This window comes from Gorilla gorilla, chromosome 9, assembly GCF_029281585.2.
Source record: "Gorilla gorilla gorilla isolate KB3781 chromosome 9, NHGRI_mGorGor1-v2.1_pri, whole genome shotgun sequence".
NCBI classification, from domain to species: Eukaryota; Metazoa; Chordata; class Mammalia; order Primates; family Hominidae; genus Gorilla; species Gorilla gorilla.
The window spans coordinates 111,442,877-111,466,500 of record NC_073233.2 but is presented as its reverse complement, the minus strand read 5'-3'; the positions used below and the strand labels follow the sequence as shown (position 1 = coordinate 111,466,500).

At 38.2% G+C, this 23,624-nt stretch overlaps 1 long non-coding RNA gene across 1 annotated transcript in view; it reads left to right on the top strand.

Moving 5' to 3' along the window:
• The window catches only part of LOC129525486 (uncharacterized), a 73,339-nt gene extending 54,999 nt beyond the window's left edge, over window positions 1-18,340 (top strand). The window contains exons 3-4 of the long non-coding RNA XR_010129185.1: window positions 13,688-13,755; window positions 18,018-18,340. This is a non-coding gene — a long non-coding RNA (uncharacterized lncRNA). The remainder of the gene's footprint in view (window positions 1-13,687; window positions 13,756-18,017) is intronic.
• The last annotated feature ends 5,284 nt before the right edge of the window (window positions 18,341-23,624 follow it).

Here is a 23,624-nt window from a genome sequence, read left to right as displayed (position 1 = left end):
CCACCAGGATTTAATGGAACCAAGAAAGAAAATCTACCAATGTCATAAACAACAGACTGAGCCATTAGGTACCAATAGGAAACCCACTGACCAGAGGAAAAGTGGCATTGCGTGGGCCTAGAAGATACAAGAAGATGCTCAAAAAACATGGACACATAGCTGAGGGGCTGTTCCTCTTCCCTGCTGCCATGAGGTCACATAAGCCTCTTCCCTATATTCTTGGATTGATATTGGAGAGAATCAGAAATGCAGGAAGCATAAAAACAAAGACTTATCCAAGAGACTAAACTATACATCAGATGGTCTTTAAATTATAGGATTCAACTGAGTTTACTGAATTGGACTAATTGTAGTGTCCTCTTCCCATGCTACCCAATAAGGAGGGGACTTCTTAAGATGATTAGGTAAATTATGAAAAATACATAAGCTGTGCTTTCTTTGCATATTTGAAAGTGGTAGGTAAATTTACAATCTGAGAAATTTATAAAAGCACCTTGTCAACTGTGAAGTATTTAGTCTGAGAAACATAGGAGGGTAGGGATATCTGGGCAAACCCCAAAAGTGTCAGGAAATTGGAACCCAGAACACATATTTAAAAGTTGCTATGAGATACCGATTAGATAAAACTACTAACATGTAATTAGACTTCAGTGCCTGGCAAGATAATGGAACTGACAAGGAAAGAGTAAATATCTTGGGAAATTAACGGAGTCACATCAAATATTATACATTAGTTATATGATGTGCTTAAGGCTATTTTTTAAGACTCAAAAGCTAATTTACAGGCATCTCCTCAATTCCATGAGTCTTTCTGAATCATCTTGACACTGTGTGACAGCAAGTCTCCTAGCATTCCCAAATGGTAGGAAAGAGATACGTCAAATGTGTGGGTTATCTGACCAATGGAGCCATGGATCCAAAGGCAGTAGAGTTATCGTGGTCACTCTCTTCCTGTTAGCCTTACTCCTTAACGGGTGTTATTCCTGAGTACACTCCCCAGTAACCCACTAGAAAACAAATCTTCATCTCGGAGTCTGTTTTCTGGGGAACCCAACCACATGGAAGATGATTGATGATCTTTTGACTTTAAAAGATCTACCCAATTGTTTCTCCCCTAACTTCACCTTCTATTCACTTAGATTCTATGCAGGATTGGACTCCCACTAGGACAATAAATACCTTTCTATTCAGTGCTTAATCTTTGGTCTCTGTGACGGTTAATTTTATGTGTCAACTTGACAGGACTAAGGGATGTCCAGACAGCTGGTAAAACATTTATTCCTGGAAGAGATTAGCATTTAAATCAGTAAACTAAGTAAAAAAGATCTGCCCTCACCAATGGAGGTGTGGGCATCATTCAATCTTTTGAGGGCCTAGAAAGAACAAAAAGACAGAAGAAGGGCAAATTCTCTTCTTGAGCTGAAACATTCATCTTCTCCTTGCACTCAAATATTAGAGCTCCTGTTTCTCAGTCCTTTAGACTCCAGGACTTACACCAGCCCTCACTCCAGGTTCTCAGGCCTTTGGGCCTCTGAGCGGGAGTTATACCATAGGCTCTCCCAGTTCTCAGTCCTTTCAACTACAGACTGAATTACACCACCAGCTTTCCTAGTTCTCCAGATTGCAAATGGCATACAGTGGGACTTCTTGGCCTCCAGTATACACATCCTGTTCTATTCCTCTGGAGAATCCTGAATAATACATTTTCTTAATCTTTGTGTCACCTTCCAAATTCTTCAGGGAAATAAACAATCTAACTGGTCTACTATTTCCAGTTGCTTTTACTTCTACCACTTTCACATGTTGTTGCTGGTAAAACTCAATCATGAAATTTTAGTAATTCCATACCTGTCCACAGCTAGGCTCTTGCTGGCTCTCTCCACTTTAGCTATTTAGTTTACATTTACATGTTCAGATCCATTTCTCAAAGGCAGCCACTGTACTAGAATGGCTAGGCCCAAAGTGCTCTTAGGTACAGTCACCAAATGTCAAAACCAAGTCTCCTGTGATCGCAGTATCAGCCAAGACGCCAAGGCCAAATTTAGCCCTAGTGCCCTGAAGAATTTTCTTGTAGGACTCGTTTTTCTGCTGTTGAATCTCATCAGCAGCGTCTACACTTTACAGAGAGTTTCTTTTAACATTAAATTTCAAATATTTTTAAAGTAAAAAAAGTTTGGGGTCTTAAATGCATTTCTCAGAAAACTTCCAGGAAGTTTCAAGGACCTATATCAGTTTGCCTATTCCCTACCCAAGAATTTAGTAAGAGTATTAGAAAGAAGAGCCTATTTATCTCATATTTGCATAATGAAGACGACCCTGCTTATGACTCTAGAAACAGTACCCAAAAGATGAGGTTGGCAACTTTTGAATGAAACCTTCTTTATTTAAAAACAATTGTAAAGTCCACCAAACCAACCAGCCCATTATATCACTAAAGACTTAATTCTGACTAATAACCAAAGCTTTAAACGTCAAATAATTCATTACTTGATCCACTGCTTATGCTTAATTTTAATTTTTAATTTGTTTAAGTCATGCTCTAAGTCTTCTTTGGGAGTTTCCAGTAGAAATATGGGCTGAATTTCTTTCCTGTGGTGAAATATTAAAGATTTACAGAATATAAACACAATTTAACTGAGTAATATACACTAATGGCCTAAAATAAACTCATAATCTCTTCTGCTAACAAACAATTAACTTGTTTGTTTGACTTGTACATAACAGTTAGTTCATGAATATGTTTATTATGGTTCCCTCTAGCAGATATTAACCTATCCCTGGACTTTGCCTGAGTTTTTGGATTAAATCATTAATCCAAACATTAAGAATGATAAATAGGAATGTTTGAGGTCATAGATTGAAGACTTTGATCCATCTTGAGTTGATTTTTTAATAAAGTGAGAGATGAGGATGCAGTTTTATTCCTCTACATGTGGCTTGCCAATTATCCCAGCACCATTTGTTGAATAGGGCATCCTTTCCCCACTTTGTTTTTGTTTGCTTTGTCGAAGATTAGTTTGTATGTATTTGGTTTTATTTTTGGGTTCTCTATTCTGTCTATGAGCCTATTTTTATAGCAATGCCACCTGAAACCATGACGATTCTATAAGATAACACTGAGAAAACCCTTCTAGACATTGGCTTAGGTAAAGACTTCATGACCAAGAAGCCAAAAGCAAATGCAAAAAAAACAAAGATAAATAGATGGTACCTAATTGAACTAAAAAGCTTCTGCACAGCAAAAGAAATAATTAGCAGAGTTAACAGATATTCCACAGAGTGGGAGAAAATCTTCACAATCTATACATCTGACAAAGGACTAATACCCAGAATCTACAAAGAACTCAAACAAATCAGCAAGAACAAAACAAACAATCCCATCAAAAAAGTGGGCTAAGGACATGAATAGACAATTCTCAAAAGAAGATATACAAATGGCCAACAAGCACATGGAAAAATGCTCAACATCATTAATGATGAGGGAAATGCAAATCAAAATCACCGTGTGATACCACCTGCAACAATGGCCATAATCAAAAAATAAAAAAATAGATGTTGGCACAGATACAATCAAAAGGGAACACTTTTACACTGTTGGTTGGAATGTAAACTAGTCAACCACTATGGAAAACCGTGTAGATATTCCTTAAAGGACTAAAGGTATATTCACCATTTGATCCAGCAAACCCACTACTAGGTATTTACCCAGAGGAAAATAAGTCATTATATGAAAAAGATACGTGCACAGGCATGTTTATAGCAGCAAAATTTGCAGTTGCAGAAATATGGAACAAGCCCAAATGCCCATCAATCAACAAGTGGATAAAAAATGTGATATATATATATATATCACATTTATATATATATATATACACACACACGCACATACACACACACCATGGAATACTACTCAGCCATAAAAAGGAATGAAATAATGACATTTGCAGCAACCTGGATGGAATTGAAGACTATTATTCTAAGTGAAGTAACTCAGGAATGGAAAAGCAAACATCGTATGTTCTCACTCAAATGTGGGAGCTAAGCTATGAGGACACAGAGGCATAAGGATAATACATTGGACTTTGGGGACTCAGGGAAAGGGTAGGGGGTGGTGAGGGATAAAAGACTACACACTGCATACAGTGTACACTGCTCAGGTAATGGGTGCACTAAAATCTCAGAAATCACCATTAAAGAACTTACTCATGTAAGCAAACACCACCTGTTCCCCAAAAACCTATTGAAATAAAAAAATTTAAAGAATGCACTAAGAAGATATCCAGGTTTACATTACTCATTGCCATCTGATCTATTGCCATTTCACTCACCAGAGAACTTGGCACAATAGTGAAAAAAGGATGTTGTTGTAAAAGTTTCACCATGAAGGTAGACATATATATATATATATACATATATATGTATATATATATACATATATATATATGTATATATATATACACACACACACATTTTCGCAGGTGCACATGCATGCACACATACACACACACCCCTATAAATAGACTCTTAATTGGGAAAAACAAATCAAATAGATGATCAACATATGACGGGAGCATATCAGTTAGAGACTTAATTTGTGCTAGCTATGAGTACTTTGTGGCATAAACAAGTAAAAGTTTATTCTTCCAAAAAAATGCAGTTTGAAGACAGACTGTTCATGGCTAGTGTAGCATTTCTACCAAGTCATCAGTGACCTAGGCTTTTTCTATTTTTTGTTCTACTGTGTATGGTTTTCTAGCCTCCACTTCATCTCATGTGACAGGGGCTAGAACATCATCCATTATATCCACATTCTAACCAGCAGGAAGAAGAGGGTTTTGCTTCCTTCTTTGAAAGGCATCTTCCCAAATATCCCACTCAACATTTCAATTTACATCTCATTAGCTAGAATATAATATCCCTAATTAGCCACAAGGAAAGATGGAAAATATATCTTGCCATTCAGGCACATTGCCCTGGATATCTGCTTTTTATCACTTTTAGTAATAAATATATATTATTATGCTTTATTATGTTATTTGTATTACTCATTTAATGCTCACAACAACCTTATATGATTATTTCTGTTTTTGCAGATGAAGACACTTAGGCATCAGACACAAAAAGATAAAGTAATGTCCCTAAGGTCTCACAGCTGATAAATGCTAGAAATTTGGATGTAGGGTTCTTACTTCCTAAATGCCTAGGAAAGGCATTTAAGAAATGTTGCTTCATTCTTTGGCTAAAGAGAATTGTAGTTCTTATTTAAAGACTATTTATCGAATAAATATTACTGAACATTTATTATTTTCCATTTTATGCATTTTCTGGGGAATGTATCAGTGAACAAGACAGATAAGGTCCCTGCCCACATACAGTTTACATTTCAAGGCCAGACAAAAAGAATAAAGAAACACATTAAGAGTGTATGGATCATGAACAGTGCTACAAATAAGTGATTAAGATGATTTGATATGAAGTATCAGAACAGGCTACGAGATTATATTGCAGTAACAAACAACCCCCTCCCCCTACCCAAAAGAAAGAGGTTTATTTCTCATGTTACTTGGACATTGTGGGTTAGCTTGGGAGCTCTGCTCATGTGGTCACCCAGCTACAGGCTGGGAGAGACGCTATCTCCAAACTCCACAATCACCTTGCCAAGAAGAAAGAGTGTCAAAGTTCTGGCAAGTAAATACTTCCACCTAGAAGCAATACATCAACACATACCACATCTGCTCACACTTCACATTAGTTATGTATGAGTTGAGGAGATGTGTTCCAGGCAGAGGAAACACTAGTAGGAAAATGAGTTGGTCTGATGGAGAAGCAGCAATACATCCTTTATCTTGCAACTGGAGAGTCCGGCCCCTTACCCTTCACAGGCACCTCTTTAAGGTCACTGACGATACTCCTCACCCCACAATTGGATATGCTGATTAGGGTTTTGTTTGGGATATTTGTCTATAAACAAGGAAATAATATCACCCAGTCTACCTTCCCCTCCTTACCATGAGGGCTTCTGATGATAGCCTATGAATTTGTCCAATAATATCTCTATAATATTGGCACTAATTGTCATTTTCTCTCCCTAAATCTACCCATGAGAAGCTGAAGAAGCAATTCATCACTCCATCAACTGGTTTTACTGAATCGAAGCACAGAGAATGTCCACAGTCACAGTGACTGTAGTGATTTTCTAAAGCTGCAATCTCAGTACAGTTTTACTTTGTTGTGTACAACCTTCATTATACTCATTACTCCATTCTGGAGAATATTTTATAATCACCATTAAAGTTTTCATTGGCAGGATGTGTCTCTGTTCCTACTGCTTTTTTTTTTTTTATCCAGTAAGAGGGAAACGATTATCTCATTTCTTAGGGGATATAATTGGTCTATACCAATAATTTCACTTAATGGTTTCACTACCTGGTAGATTGTTGTATTTTTTTTTTTGAAAAACTGTGATAAAGTTTATGGAGCCATCCATCTTCTCTTGGTGGCTTTCCGCTCTTTGAGTCTCTAATGGTTTCCATTATTTCTTCCCTTGTGATATACCCCTCTAATTTTTCTTTATTGTTCTGTGGTTACTGGTGTATTGCTGTTTTTGTAAAGAAATTGTGAAACTTGCTATACCCTACAGGTTTTTGTTCTGATTTATAATCATTTTTATGAAATGTTACTAAAGCAGAATTAATTTTAAATTGGCTAATTTGAAGCATTTCAAGGCCCACATTCTAAAACTGGAATTGAAGACAAGTATTTCATTTAAACAAATAGAAACAAATAGAACAATAATTTTCATGTTCCATTAATGAAATGCCAGTGGATTCATTTTGTCCTAAAAAGAATCATTTTGGCTTTCAATATTCGCAGTATGACTCACTAGTTGATATTCCTGGCTCAGTGATATGGTTCCACCTGAATGAAATATTGCTATTTGCCCACCCAATAGTTATTCTCCACTTTTCTTACAGAACCCGATTACACTCTAGTGGACAATACGCCCATCTAGAAACTACATTTCCCAGCTCCCTTTGTTGCTAGAATAACCATTGTAGCCCAGGTTTGTCCAAGGGAAATAAGTGGTAGTCACTGGACAAGACTTCTGGGAAACCTACTTAAAGAGTAAGCCCATTTAAGTGGCCTATGTGATTCCCTTCCCTTGAGTACGGTCAGAACCTGGGACTTGCTCTAATAAAACAAACACAGCAAATATGACTCAATGTCTAAGATTACATGATTACATTATATACATTATAGAAGATTGAAAGAGGTGTTTTGGACCAGGCACAGTGGCTCACACCTGCTCTGGGAGGTTGAGGCAGGTGGATCACCTGAGGTCAGGAGTTCAAGACCAGCCTGGCCAACATGGTAAAACCTCATCTGTACTAAAAATACAAAAATTTGCCAGGCATGGTACATGGTGGTGGGCACCTGTAATCCTAGCTACTTGGGAGGCTGAGGCAGGAGAATTGCTTGAACCTGGGAGGTGGAGTTTACAGTGAACTGAGATCATACCATGGTACTCCAGCCTGGGCAACAGAGCAAAACTCCATCTCCAGAAAAAAAAAAAAAAAGGCGGGGGGGGATATTTTGCTGGAATCTCTCTCTCCATTGCCTTTGAAGAAACAACTGCCCATGTTGAGGAATTTCAAGTGGCAAGGAAATACAGGCAACCTCTAGGAGCTGAAGGTGGCCTCTAGCCAACAACCAGTAAGTGAAGCTCTCAGCCCTATAATCATAAGAAACTACCAAAAACCTGAGTGAGTTTACAGGACTATCCAGCCTCAGTTGAGCCTCAGATGAAACTGCAGCCCCAAATGACATCTTGATTGCAACCTTGTACAGTACTAACTTGAAGACCCAATTAAGCTATGCGTTGATTCCTGACCTACAAAATCTGTGGGATAACTGCATATTGTTTTAAGTTGCTAAATTTGTAAATAATGTTAATATTATTACACAGTATTAGATATCTAAAAACCAATCTTACCTTCTTGAAATAAATCATACTTAATCATGCAGTATAATCTCTCTCTCTTTTTTTTTTTTTGAAACAGGGTCTCATTCTGTTACCCAGGTTGGAGTGCAGTGATGTGATCTTGGCTCATCGCAACCTTTGCCTCCCAGGCTCAAGCAATCCTCCCACCTAAGCCTCCTGAGTAGCTGGGACTACAGGCATGCACCACAATGCCCAGCTAACTTTTGTATTTTTAGTAGAGATAGGGTTTTGCCATGTTACCCAGGCTCATTTGGAGCTCCTGGGCTCAAGCAGTATGCCTGCCTCAGTGTCCCAAAGTGCTGGGATTGCAGGCATAAGCCACCTTGCCCGTCCTGAGTACAGTGTTTTCACTATGTTTCTGGATTCAACTTACTAATATTTTGATAAATATTTTTAACCTATATTTATCAGTGATATTGGTCTCTTGTGATGTCCTGTTTGGCTTTGTTATCAGGGTAACACTGGCCTTGGAGAATGAGTTGGGAAATGTTTCTTCTATTTTCCAGAAGAGTTTGTGAAAGCACTGGTATGATTTATTCTTTTATTTGTTCCAGAATAAATGGGATAATCTATATTGGAAGCAAAATTCTGGTAACTTTTTTTGGAACTATCTGTATCTTCAAAAAATATCGTGATTCAGTCTATGTTGGGTATGATATCTAATAAGTTTGCAACCTATTTATTAAATGGGGCATTTGGGGAAGCATTTTGAACAGTATTGTATAGAATATATTTTAGAAAAAGCTGATATATGTAATATGTAATTATTAATTATATATAAAAACAATTACCAAGCATTAAATTATACTGTTATTCTCAGTAGTCCAGATTAGATCAAATGTAGCAAACTGTTCACCTACTCCCTCCCAACAAAAATGATTGTGATTTTAGGCCAGGCATGACGCCTCATGCCTGTAATCCCAGCACTTTGGGAGGCAAATCACTCGATGCTAGGAGTTTGAGACTAGCCTGGCCAACATGGTAAAAGCCCATCTCAACTAAAAATACAAAAATTAGCTAGGCATGGTGAAATGCGCCTGTAATCCCAGCTGCTCCAGAGGCTGAGGCATGAGAATCACTGAAACCTAGGAGGCAGAGGTTGCAGTGAGCTGAGAAGGTGCCACTATACTCCAGCCTGGGCAACAGAGCCAGACTGTCTCAAAAAAAAAAATTATTGTGGTTTGAAAAAATGATGTCTAGAACAATAACAATGAAACTAATTTGCAATTATAAACTCAAATGTAAACTCTAGGCATCATGGAATGAATTAGTCTTACATCTTAATTTCTCAGTGAAGGAAAGAAGGAAATTTATAGGTTTACATGGCAAAGGTACATTCTGACTGGTGCCTAGTACAATGACTAAAAACTAGGAAGTTGCATAGTCTAAACGTTAAATGATTCCTTCATATTTGTTTTAAGATTCCTGAATTCCAAGGGGGAAATAGAACTCAATTTCAAAAATAAACTTTACAGTCAAAAGGAAATCAGGTAAGCCTTTCCCTTGTGTAGAAAAAGCTATTTCTAAGTTACAGTGAAATTAATCAGCTTGTTAAAGAGCATCACTAAAAGTCAATGCGGGATATTTGTTGCTAAAATATCGAAGGATATCTCCTATATGTGAGATCCCTGACCTCAAACATCTACCTTACTGGAAAGTTGCAAGAATAAACTCAAATAAGTTGTGGTAAATATTTTATGTGCCAGAGGTATTCAGGGAGGAGAATAAGAACATTTAGCTGGAATGAATAGGAAAAGCTTCCCAGCAGAGATAACATTTGAACTGCACTTTGAGTCATGGCATCAAAGAATCAGAGAATCTTAGGTTTGGGGATCCAGTGGTAGCAAACTGAGATCCCAGACAGGCAGCATAGGATAAAAGCTGTGAGCTAGAGCCTAAATGGGTGGGAATATTGGGACTGTGGTGAACTATAGGCTGCTTGATCTGTTTAAAAGAAACAATCTATTTTTAGCATCACCAATTGTTGCCAAAAGGGAATGCAGTGCTACCATATTTTCATATTTTTCCCTGAGAAAAAAGAAATTTCAGATGTTTATGGGAATCTATTGATTCATAAATGTTGATAACTAAATCCACCTGTGTTATGGCATCTCGTAGACCGTATTTGGCCACGAACTGCTGGTTTGCTACCTCCACCTTAAGATCATCTGCCTCGACTCTTGCATACTTCCCACTTCAGAATCCTTGGATCGCCCCTGTGACTTTTTCACTAAGTGGCCACCCGTCTTCTGCTTTAACTCCTCCTGTGATGGGAATCTTAATGCCTGACAAGGCAAGTTGACCACTGAAACTTTTCTTCACATACTTGTCCCTAAAAATTGTCCTACTTCTTCCTATGTACTTGAATTCTTTCACATAGGGTGCTCAAGATATTTAAAAGGAGCCATTATGTTCCTCATAAGTTTTGTCTGGTACCGTTGATCTTTGCACAACTCTCTTTGTTTCAAGTTTCTCACCTTCTTGATTACACTCTTATCAGGATGGATTCAGTAATCTGTTTTCCTCAGTGTATAACTTCATTTAGTTCTGTTTTGGTAATGGCAATGAATTCATCAATTTAATATGGACTAATTCCCACAGAAATGTTGGTAGAATAGCAGTGGCATCCGTCTCTCTTCCCATAGTAGAATCTATATGAACCATTTTTAAATATTTTAAAAATATGACATTAAAACTAAAGATGAACAACATTAAGTGTTGCTAAGGATTTGGTGAAATTGGAATCATCATACATTGCTGGTGGGAATTTAGTCCTCAACCCAGGACTAAATGAAGTGATCTAGGTGAAGAAGGAATAATACTACCTTTCTTCTAGTTATTGCAGGTTACACCAGTCAGGTATCAGCGTATAATACTAAATATTATAAAACTAAAATCACCCTAGATATTTTAGATAGAAAGGACTTACATAATACAAAAACATTACAGATGATAAGGAATGGGTGACAGAGACACCACTGGGATTCAAATTGGAGAAACGAGCACACTGTTTTCCAAAGCTACTGCATCATTGCACATTCCCACCAGCAAAGTATGAGGGTTCCAATTTCACTAAATCTTTAGTAACATTTGATGTTGTCCATCTTTAGTTTTGAATGTCGTATTTTTACAATACTTAAATATGGTTCATGTAGATTCTATCATAGGAAGAGAGATGGATGCCACTGCTATTCCATCAGTATTTCTTTGGGAATTCGTCTATATTAAATTGATGAATTCATTGCCATTACCAAAACAACAGGAACTCGTTCTCTTTCAACTACAGAAAACTGCCTCATTCAAGGTTTTGCCCCATCCAAAGGGCATCTTGTGATCAAAAACTGGCTTTTTGCAGAGATACAAGGCTTAGTCCCCTAGCTTTAATTTGGGACAATGCTGTTGTCCTGTAGGATTGTCTGAGGCCTCATTTGTGATAGCAGTGAAGGTTAGTTTGTCCCTCTGCCCAATTCTTTTCTCTTCATTTCCTAGCGATGTATGTCCTGAGAGCACTCTTTAATAAACCTGCACAATATTTTCCATCTTACAGTTTGTTTGCAAGAACCCAATCTAGCCTCTCTGGATCTTAGTCCCATGATACATTAAAATTGAGATAATAAACCCTTTCTTACAAAATCACTGAGGAGAAATTTGTCATTCCTCTGAACTCCTTTCCAGATTTAAGAAATCAATAGGGAAAAAAAATGGTCTCCCCAGGTCAGAACTGAAAATGCTAGTTATTTCTCTAAACATCTGAGGGTAGAGCCAAAAGACATCAGCTCTCCAACGCCTTGCCATTCTCTCCGGACCTAGTGATGCAGCAGTAGTAGCAGTGGATGAAATTTCTTGGAGAAGAAATGGCAGTCACATTAATGATGCAAATGGCTGCTTTAAAGTTTATTTTTTAACATAGAAGTTGCCAGTGATATACTAAAACCTAGTATGGGGGCAGCAGTGTTCATTTTTCTCATTAGACCAGTTTGTGTGGTATAGGTATTGCTCTAGGTAGCACAGTCTTGGGCCTGATTCTCCAGCCCTCCAGATGTCTCTGTGGTCTATCTAAAGAGACAGACCTATTTTTACTTAGCTTCTTTTCTGATAAGTCAACTAGAGTTAACAACTAACATGCTTTAGTTTGCAACTAAACACTAGATTGATACAGTGAGGATTAAATGGCATATTGTGTATAAAGCATGTTACCTAAAGTGTAAACTAAGCACATGGTAGGCACTCAACATACTACAAGTATTAGGATTTTAAGGTCTTTCTGGTGGTTGTGTAGTTTTTAAATCATGGCTTTGGTCATTGTGAGAAGTAATTGAGTTCATAAATGGAAAGCACTAGAACAGTGGCTTGCACATGATAATCACTCAGTACATGTTTATTATTAACGTTACCACTTTTTAATTATAGGATCTTCCCTATATGTTAAATTGTTAACTCAGGCTGGCAGTGGGAATTTGGGGCTTGGACTGAACCAAATGGCTTTTTCTTAAGGTGTCAGAAGTGAGATCAGAACCCAGCTTTTCTTAGGGAGACCTGATTCCCAAATGAGCAGTGAGCACTGTTCAATTGGTATTCTGGTGCCAAGTCCTACCATCAGTCTCTATCCCATGTATCTGAAGCTAAGAGCTTTATAAAAAAGAAAATTAACCTTTCTGTTTACTCTCAAGCCATAAGCTCTAATGTCATCAGTTTCCATGGGAGAGATGCAGATGGTCTCAAAGCGTATTCACATCAGCATTTATCAGGAAACTTCATATGCTTTCTATACACTTAGTGTCACCAGAAAAAGCTGGGAATTTTTAATGTTCTTTACTTACCACAAGAAAAACATATTTAAAATTCTTTGCAGAAAAGTTTGTAAATCAAGCATTTGAAAGTTGTCTTTTTGATGGCTGGTATCCTAGATTTCATTAAGCAAAACTTTTCTGTTTCCCAGAAAATGCTTTACATTTATTTTTGTTTCATTAAGATCTGAATTTACATGGACACAGACTTTCCCAAGGTCAGGGCAACAATCTCCAACATGGGTCTTGATCAGAAGGCATGATTCATCAGTCTTCACTTTCAATTCTGTGAACAGGACAAAAAAAAAGATTCAATTAAAGCAAAGAAAGAGAGCCTCTCCAAGTTTAATCTGCTTGTTGTTGGCACTCAAACTGGGATATGCAGAAGTGATTTTAAGTGTGTTTACTCTGCTTAGAAGTGGAGGTTTTAATAATCAAATGTGTTTTCAGAAATATTAATATACTGAAATACAAAGTAACTAAATATTTCAATTATGTTTTAAGTGTAAGATATTGCATATGCTTTGAATATGGTATGGTTATTTTCTCCAACCAAATTAATTTTTGAAATTACAAAATAATGGGACATTCTGCTCTGCTTTATTTACTTGGGAAGCAACTGCCCCTGGGGCACACACAGGGCTTGCCCAGCAAATGGTGGTAAGGTCGTTTTATCAGGTGTTCAGTCATGTGAAGCCTGTGATTGTCACTCATTGAAGGCACATTCCACAATAGCACTCTCAGTGCTAAAGCTAAAATTTGACCTCCATTTGTCCAATTCACAAGTATTAATTCAAAACTCTAATGAGTAAAGAGAACAATTTTGTTTTATCCACAAACACTGACACCAAGGTCTCTTCTATCTTCTTTATTTTTTTCTTTCATTTATTTGAGACAGGGTCTTGTTCAAGCAATCCTCATGCCTCCTGAGTAGCTGGGACTACAGGTGTGCACCACCACACCCAGGTAATCTTTTGTGTTTGTGGAGAGGAGTCTCACTATGTTGCCCAGACTGGTCCCAAACTCCTGGCCTCAAGCGATTCTCTTTCCTCAGCCTCCCAAAGTGCTGGGATTATAGACATGAGCCACTGTGCAGTAATAGACTATCGAAATGATCCCTAACACTAGTCTTTGTGTTCACTAGATACACATTCTTACTTTTCATTCATCCTTAAATGTACTTTGTTTGAAAAGACCCCAATATTCTGCTACAATTGTTCTTCCAAAGTCACCAATGGCTTTAGAGTGGATAAAAATTAATATTTCATCCTTTTTCGCCCTTTCAGCCATTGGCCTCATTGACCACTCCTCCCTGTATTCTAAGCAGCCGCTCTCTGACAGTTCTGCTCCCGCCTCCTGAAATGCCTTTCTTCAATATCCTCATGATGTCCTTCTCTTATCCTGTAGATGTTGACAGTACCCAATTTCCACCATCCACATTTTCTCACTCTGCACACTGCCCCCCAGCCCCTGTCCCATTTTCATTTCCATTCAGATGGGAGTAAAATTACCCACCCAATCTCCATGATCGGATTGTTCTAAGAATCAAAGAAATAATGGTTTTGAAAGTGACTCAAATTAAGTAAAGCAATTTATGGACTATCATGTAAGGAACACAGATTCTTCATTCATATGCAGGTACTTTCGGTTATTTTTTTTCCCTGATGACAAGTGGAAGCATATTATTGAGGGAAGTGTCCGTGAGGGTTCAGATGCTTAACTAGTCTATTTACATTGTGCATGGGCCTCTCAGGTAAACAAAAGCAGCCATCAGTTTTATTTTCAATATTTTAGTAACTAAGGATTCTATCATTACAGGTCAATTTGGGAGGCTGACGTAATATGAAAACATATAATTCTTAATAAAATATAACCCACTCCCTAAATATAGTACTGAGGTCACAACCAAAAAAATGAGAATTTGCAGGTAGCAGAAATGAAGAAGAAACTCAGAGCCAGAGAAGTAGTATAAAATCTGAGACACTAACAAAGGGTTTTGGCCTAAACAGCTCTAATGCCTACCCAAGTAGAGCCATGGAACTGAAATATCTGTGTCCAGCAATTCTATAGGGCTGGTCCATATGTGAAATGGATTTTAGAAGACTGCTATTTGCCAGCCTAGAAAGGAGCTCAGACACTTGCTATCAAATCAGGGCCCTGCTAGAGAAAATAATTACCCCTGAGATATTGTAAAATATATCTTTGGAAAGGTGAGCTTATGAATTTAGGCATACTGCTTAGGCCTGACTTTCCCAGCATCAGTATACATGAATAGGAAGTCTGAATTAACAAGCCTGTTATGATACAAGATCAAAGCATGATCCAGGCCAGGTATAGTCTATAGACTCTGGGTTTGAGGCAAACCCAAAACATTTTGTGAGCACACGCCTACAAAGCCACAACTCCAGAGAAGATGATCAGTCTAAACAGAAGATCAAAGATTAAAATAAAAAGTTATGAAACAAAAATAAATGAACTATTATGATACAGGAATTTGTACCTCATAGGAAAACAAAAACACTATTTCTCTACACTCTCAACAGAACATTTCTGACACCAAATATGTGGGTTTTCCCCTCACATTAAGCAATTATCCAACTCTCTAGATGCCAACCGGGTGTCCCACAGTTGAACTCAATTCAGATACTGACTGCCCAGAGTTAGGGGAGTCCCTTGGGGTTAAAGACTCAGTCCCATAAGACTTCCCTCACTTCAGATGGCAATCCCAACTCCCAGGATTCCACCTGTACTTTGAATGACTGCCTGTAATTCAGGGGTTCCCTCAACCCCTTCTCAGGTTTAATAATTTGCTAGAACAGCTCACAGAACTCAGAAAATCACATATTTACCAGTTTATTATCCAGGGTACAACTCAGGAAAAGCCACGTGGAAGAGAAGAGTAGGTCAAGGTATAAGGGGGTGGATCCTCCATGCCCTCTGTGGGCATGCTACCCTCCCAGCACCTTGATACGTTCATCAACTCAAAGGCTCTCCCAATACTGTTCTTTAGAATTTTTATGGAGGTTTTATTATGTAGTCATGATTGATTACATCACCGCCCTTGCTAATTAGGTCAATCTTTATCACCTCTCCCTTCCCGGGAGGTCAGGGAGTGGGGCTTAAATTTCCAACCCTCTAATCACATGGTTGGTACCTCAGTTCCTATCCTCCAAGATAGCATAAACCCCAGTGTGGTTGAAAGGGGCTTATTATAAATAACAAAAAATGCTTCTCTCACCCCAATCACTCAGGAAATTCCAAGAGTTTTAGGAGCTCTGTGCCAGGAACTGGAAATGAAGACTAAGTATATATTTCTTATTACATTGCAATATCACAACAAGACTTGAAGATAGTAAAACTATGTGAAAGAGACTAAAATATAAATACTTGAAATGTCCTAACAGACAAAGGGAGAAATAAAAATATATGAAAGGAGAAGGCAGTATTAAAAAAATAACAAAAGAGAAGTTTTACAAACCAAAAATAACAACCCTCAAGTGGTAATTACAGTGATACCATTCAAGAGAATTAAAGAAGAATATGAGTCCAGCATAAGATAAAGATGGAAAAGATGAAAGAAGAGTTAAAAAATTGAGAAAATGTAAGGAAAAGGTATGTGTAGCTGTACTTATATTCATATGCACACACACACACACCCACTCCCCCCTCCAACACACAAAAGCACAAACATGTATATATTGGAGTAACTGAAGAAGAAAATAGAGAAAATGAGACCTAGGTGATACCATTCAGGACATAGGCATGGGCAAAGATTTCATGACAAAGATGTCAAAAGCAATTGCAACAAAAGCAAAAATTGACAAATGAGACCCGATTAAACTAAAGAGCTTCTGCACAGCAGAAGAAACTATCAACAGAGTAAACAGACCACCTATAGAATGAGAGAAAATGTTTGCAAACAATGCATCTGATAAAGGTCTAATACCTAGCATCTATTAGGTTGGTGCAGAAATGATTGCAGTTTTTGCCATTAGAAGTAATTACTTTTTTCAAAAAACACAGTTTTGCACCAACCTAATACAAAGAACTTAAATTTAAAAGAAAAACCATTTTAAAAGGGGGCAACAGACATGAACACTTTTCAAAAGAAAACATACATGACATGCAACCAACAATCACATGAAAATAAGTTCAAGATCACTGATGATTAGAGAAATGCAAATCAAAACCACAATGAGATACCATCTCATGCCAGTCAGAATAGCTGTTATTAAAAAGTCAAAAAATAACAGTTGCTGGTGAGGTTGCAGAGAAAAAGGAACACTTACACACTGTTGGTAGGAGTGTAAATTAGCCCGCCCATTGTGGAAGACAGTGTGATGATTCCTCAAAGACCTAAAGATAGAAATACCATTCGACCAAGCAATTCCATTACCGGGTATATACTCAAAGGAATAGAAGTCATTCTACTATAAAGGCACACACACCCATATGTTCATTGCAGCACTATTCACAATAGCAAAAACATGGAATCAACCTAAGTGCCCATCAGTGGTAGACTGGATAAAGAAAATGTGGTACATACACCATGGAAGACTATGCAGCCATAAAAAAAACCTGAGATCATGTCTTTTGCAGAAACATAGATGGAGCTAGAGGCCATTATCCTTAGCAAACTAACACAGGACCAGAAAACCAAATACCGCATATTCTCACTTATAAGTAGGAGCTAAATGATGAGAACACAAGGAAACTTAGAGGGAAACAACACACACTGAGACCTATCGGAGTGTAGAGGGTGGGATGAGAGAGAGGTTCAGGAAAAATAACTAATGGGTGATGAAATAATCTGTACAACAAACCCCCATGACACAAGTTTACCTATGTAACAAACCTGCACATATACCCTTGAACTTAAAATAGAAGTTAAAAGAAAAATAGAGGAAATGAAACAAGGGTGATATTCTAAGACATAAGTTCATAAAAATTTTTAAAATTAATGGGAAAACATGAATACTTAAAGGAACATGCAAAGACTTGAGCAGAAAACAAATTAACCTATATCTGAACATATGATAGTGAAACAATAAACACTCAAACTAATAAAGGCTACTAGATAGAATTGTAACTGAGTAGCCCATTTAAAATCCTTTTCTTTTCTTTCCTGTTTTGTTCTTAATAATGTAATAACCTTTGCTCCTGTCTTTCCACCAGTCACTCCCTTGCACACTGTTTCTTTTTTATCTAATTATGTGATTGCTTACAAGTTCCAGGGACTAAATCTTGAAACAAACCAGTTGATTGTGGATTTCTCCCCTACCTGGAAATTACCTCAAGGCTAGAGTTAATTTACAACCCAGCTGTAACCAAGACTTTGCCAGCCCATTCACCAGATGGAACAAAAACTCAAGATGGTCGTCAGAACAAGTCACATAGACCAGCACCTCCTTGGCCACTCCTGCATGCCCCTCAAGCCAAGTTTTCCTTTCTTATCCTCTATACTCAGCCCAAAAGTTGAAATGGTTTATTCAAGGTATGAGCCTGGCCATTTCCTCAATTGCTAGCTTTTGCAATTAAAGTCACGGTCCTTTCACTGCGTCTCATCTTTGTTCATTTGATTTTGCAAGCAGTGAGCAGCTGAGCTTGTATTCAGTTATAGAATGAGCCTCGGAATGATGATTGGTTATGCTAACAAAAAGAATGCAAATCAATGGATTACTCAAAGCTACTTCTTCGTAGTTGGGGTTTATAGTTATTTCTAATAAATGGGAAATTTAAAAGTAAATTAATACCTGAAATTTGACTGTAGGTATACTAATTGATAGCTGGATCTTGGCTTAATTGCAATCATACTGCCTATTTAGTAAAATTCTCTTTGGCCCTTAACCGTGTGCTGAAAGCTGAGAGGGCCACGTGGTCTTGTTTAAGCATCATCTGGCAGCTTCTCTAAGCCATGCTCATCAGCACAATCCCTCTGTTTCAATTTAATTTGATCTTTGGCTTGAGCTTGCTGTGAAAGGTGAGACAATTCAGTATTTGGATTTAGAAGGAGGGATATTAAAATTTCCTCCAGAGACCACTGCTTGTCTGCTTTAGAGTTCAACACCCAATACAAGACTTTATCTGGTCTTTTCCCACAAAAACCTCTTTCATACTTAACACAAACGATCTGTTAATGGAAAAACCAGACTCAGTAAAATATTTTAAAGAGGTTTATGCTGGGCCAATATGAGTGCCCATGTCCTGGGGAGTGGTCTCAAGAGATCCTGAGAAAATGTGCCCGCAGCAGTCTGACTAAAGTTTAGTTTTATACATTTTAGGGAGACAAGAGTTACAGGCAAAGACATAAATCAATACATCAAAGGTTTACCTTGGTTTGGCCCAAAAAGATGGGATATCTTGAAGCAGGGACTTACAGGTTACAGGTGGATTCAGAGATTCTTTAGTCTGCAATTAGTTAAAGAAGTAAAGCTCTGTCTAAAAATTTGGAGTCAGCAGAAGGAAAGGTTTTACCATAAGGAAGTCTATTAACCAACACACTGGGTCACAGTGACTTGCAGGGGTGTGTGACTTAACCCTTGTCAGACATGGCCTTAGGTATTATTTATAATTTGGTATTTTATTGAGATAAATTCCGTGTTGTTGGTCTTATGATCTCTATTTTAACGTTAATACTGGTCAGTTGTGCCTAAACTCCAAAAGAGAGGGAGTGTAATAAGGTGTGTCCAAGCCCCCTTCCTGTCATAGCTGGGAATTCCATTTTTAAGGTTTTTCTGGGGTCCCCTTGGTCAAGACAGGGCACATTCAGTCAGTGGGGGCTTAGGATTTTATTGTTAGTTCACAAATCACTCTCTTCTCACAATTTTCTTCTCCTTTGGCTTCCTTTCTCCTTCCAGCTGCTGCTTCTGTCTCTTCTTTACTATTTCCTCTTCTGTCAGCATTCCCAGCTTTCCTCCTGGGCCTGCTTCCCCTCTCACGCCACACACACTCCCAAGCTGACCTCATCTACTCCCACGGTGTCAACTATTCCCAAATCAGTGTCCCCAATTCAACTCTCTCCTGCGGGGTAGCCCAGAAAGCATGTCAAACCCAATGTACCTAAAAGAAGCTCGTGGTCACCTTTCCTTCAAGTGTTGTTTCTCTTTTCTCTACCCAAACTTCCTTTTAGGGAGAGGGCACCAGACTCCCTCTTGGAGTGTTAATTGGGTTCCAAGAAGATCCAGCTGGAGCAGGGAATCCACGTAAAGTAGAGTGGGATGGGAAGCACACCTAAGTCGCAGCCCTTAGGGAGGACTGAGAAACACTTCTCAGTCAGGCAGGTCTTAAGGCCTAGTCCATATGGCTGGAGAGAGCATCCGAATGAAGGCATACACTCAAGAGGACCTCCTGTTCGGAAAGAAGGGGGTTAGTTCCAGAGCAGGTTGGGGAAGAGTGAGAAGAGTCCATAGGCGTCTTAAATGGCCCTTAAATTTGCTTTCATTGGCCAGTGAATGGGTGATAATGAGGAAGATGTTTAGTGAAAATGGTAGAGTCCGAGAGAACACTCTTAGATTAGAAACTTCAGAATTGTTATTGACTTTTTTCTTCCCTTCAATCTAAGTGTCCAACTCTCTCTCACACACACATGCGCGCACACGAGCACACACACACACACTTTATCAACTGCCTTCAGGCCCTTCTTGATCATCTGGCCATTGTCACCACTGACTATCTAGTTTTGCTGATTCTATCCTTACCTCCTCTTATTTATCACCACACTGTTTCCAGAATATTATTTTATAAATCACTACAGGATCCTGTCAACTCCATGGTTTAATCCTTTAGTAGCTCCACCTGTGAGCCATGTTATCTTGGTGGCACAGTAATGGGGTATCAGAAAGCAATTTATGGAAGTAAGCGTGGATGGGTAGGTGGAAAGAAAGATTATAGATTATATCCAAACTCCTTACCATAGCATATAAGAGCCTGCCTCATCTCCTTTGACAATCTCATCTCTTCTCTACCTTCCTCCTCCATGAAGGTCAACCACACAAAAATATTGTTTTCCCCTAAATTTGTCATGCTGGCTCAAAATAAATGTTGATTGAATGAAGATTGTTAAATAAATAGCTGCCTGGGCCTGAAGCCCCATGCCCCGACTATAAAAGATTTTTTTGCATATAAAAAATCTCCCCCAGAAAGTCTTCCTGTGAGCTGGTCTTACTCATCATGTCAGAATTATGGGTCCTGCTGTGTGATGCTGGGGCTGCAGGAGTAAGCCTCACTAGCAGCATGGTACAATTATTGTTGAGTGTGGTAGGAAATAGAGAAATACTACTTATTTTAGATGGAGAAATGATTATAATCAGAGGAGCTGTGGTTTCTAACTTCTCTTTGGGGTTTTGTCTAAAGATGTAAGGTTAGAGACTATGACATAGACCAGCTAAGGAAAGAACAGCTTTTGTTTATTTACTTTTGTTTATCTTTCCCTTTCTTTCTTTCTCCCTCTCCTTCCTTCCTTCCTTCCTTTCTTCCTTCCTTCTTTTCTTTTTCTAAGTTCTTATTTTGAAATTAGCAGACTAGAGAAAACATCTTTTTCTCATTTTTGAACTCCCGGATATTTTCATAGGACAGTGCACAGATAAAAATCCTTGAACACCCCACAGCTTTGCTCTCCACTTGCATATTGCCTCTTGGTCATTAGTATGTGGTACCAATTTTCTAATGTCATTTGTTATTCTTGGCCACAGCCAGCCCTCCCCCAAACACTGCCTCCTTTGATGCGCAGAATGCGGAGAGGCAAGTGATTTAATTATGTTCTCTTTTGAAAATCTGATTTGGGGAGTGACTTTTATGTTATCCCATAACATGACTATAAAGCAAACTTTAAAAATTAATGGGCTTAGGAGGACCCCATTCTCCCCATCACCAGAGAGGGTAGGTGGGATCAACAACAATGCAGGTGGCTGATGGTAGCTTTCCTAGGGCAGAAACAGACACCAAATAGTCCCCAGAGAGAAAAGAACCCTTTTTCTGTTTATCCTAAGTCACCATGAACCAGACAGGGAGTTTATACCTCAATAATTAACCTGCTTATTTTCTTTCTAATCCATGACCCTTTTCTAGAAAAAAAAAAAAAACACAGGAGTCACCTCCTTTCCATTAGTCCAACTGTCAGGCTCCTGCATCCCCAGGTCACACAGAGGAGGAGAAGGATTCTTGCATCCACCATCAAACTTTGCTACCAGTGAGGAGCATTCACCTATTCCCTCCTCCTTTCACCCCCACCTCTCAAGTCTCCTGGTAAAAACAATGACTCAGAGAAAGGACAAGTCATCTACCTGTGATGACATGGACCAGTGCTAGCAAATGTCTTATTTTCCCTAAAGGACAATTCTATATTCCTAAGGGAAGCCATGTTTCTAACAGCTACTCAATCACTACCACCATCCTTCCCCAAACTATTTTCTGCTATTCTGTTTCCTGCTTCCCCTGACATCTTCTTCCCAGTTTCTTTTGCAGCAAAACATAAAAGAATACTTCACCTAATATTCCTTGCCTTGGATTTTGCAATCAGAGTCTTCCTCTTATCTTTGGGAAATAAAGAAGGCAAAGAAGAGTGAATGGTTTATGTAAATTTTCTGGATAACTTGAAAAGTCCACACATTTTTAGTGTAAGTAAAGATGCAGAATATAAAATTCACATCAGAGAGGTATTGAAGAACAGGGGGCTTAATGCTTCCCAGTATGGGCTTATATGTAGCTACGTACGGAGAAACAAGTGTTGTTGAATATAACTTCTCAGAGAGAGATATACTGGAACCCAGGGCTCATGGAGCAGTTGATAATGCTGGTGTAATTACTGATGAACAGAGTCCCATTGAGAGCAGTGGTAGGAAAAATGCTAATGTAATTGCTTTTTGAAACAATATCACCTAAATAAAATCCCATATTTTAATTACAGTAATGCTTCCACCTCCAGACTCTAGGAATATAGCCAGATTATATGCTAAGATGAAGTATGCAATTCCTTCCATCCAGCTTAGAAAGCACTCTGGTCTCTGAAGTTTTCACAATTCTCTCAAAGTACATAGGTGACAAAAGAAATGATTCCATCAGCCATCTCTAGCTCTTCTGTTTGTTTTAATACACATTATCTTAGTATTTAATTGAAGATATTGAATTTGTACCACTTGGGAATGGATCACTGCAAAACTCCAGCCCTGTAATTTGCAAAGTCATCAAATGCTTAAGTATTAGCCTTATTTACTCATCAGAGAAAATTCCATTTCCATATGATTGATATTTGCATTGTCTAGCGATGACCAAACCTGTGTCAAACTTTTAATTAAATTCAGTGTTTTGAATTATCTGAAGTATAAACAAGAGGAGAAAGAATAAGAATAAAGAATGTATATATCCTGAACATTTCTAAATTCCATTTCTGTCTGAGTAAATTTGAAGAATTCAGTGGGATGGGGGACAGTGCACACTACCACAATTAAAATGGGTTTCACCTGGACCTCTTCTGACACAGGGTAGGTCACAAAGCTAGGCTTCCTTTTGCAATCTTTACAGAGATTGTCAAAGAGAATCACTCATAGTCCAAGCCTGGCTTGCAAAATTAGGCTAATCTGCATATTTGGCACATTATCAGTTTCAGATATTAATAAGTTAACTTTGGGTGCCTGATAGAGCTTTGGACTTCATTGCAATCATATATAGAGCTCAAGTGACATTTTCATGGTTTAAGAATAAATTTCTAATTTACATCAAAGGGCTGTTTGTGAGCTGTCTCTTTTTTAAATCAGTTGAATATTCATGTTTTTAGTTTAATTCCATAAAAAATACAAATCAGTCCTGGAAGTGGGTTCTGTAAAATCATGAGCACAAAA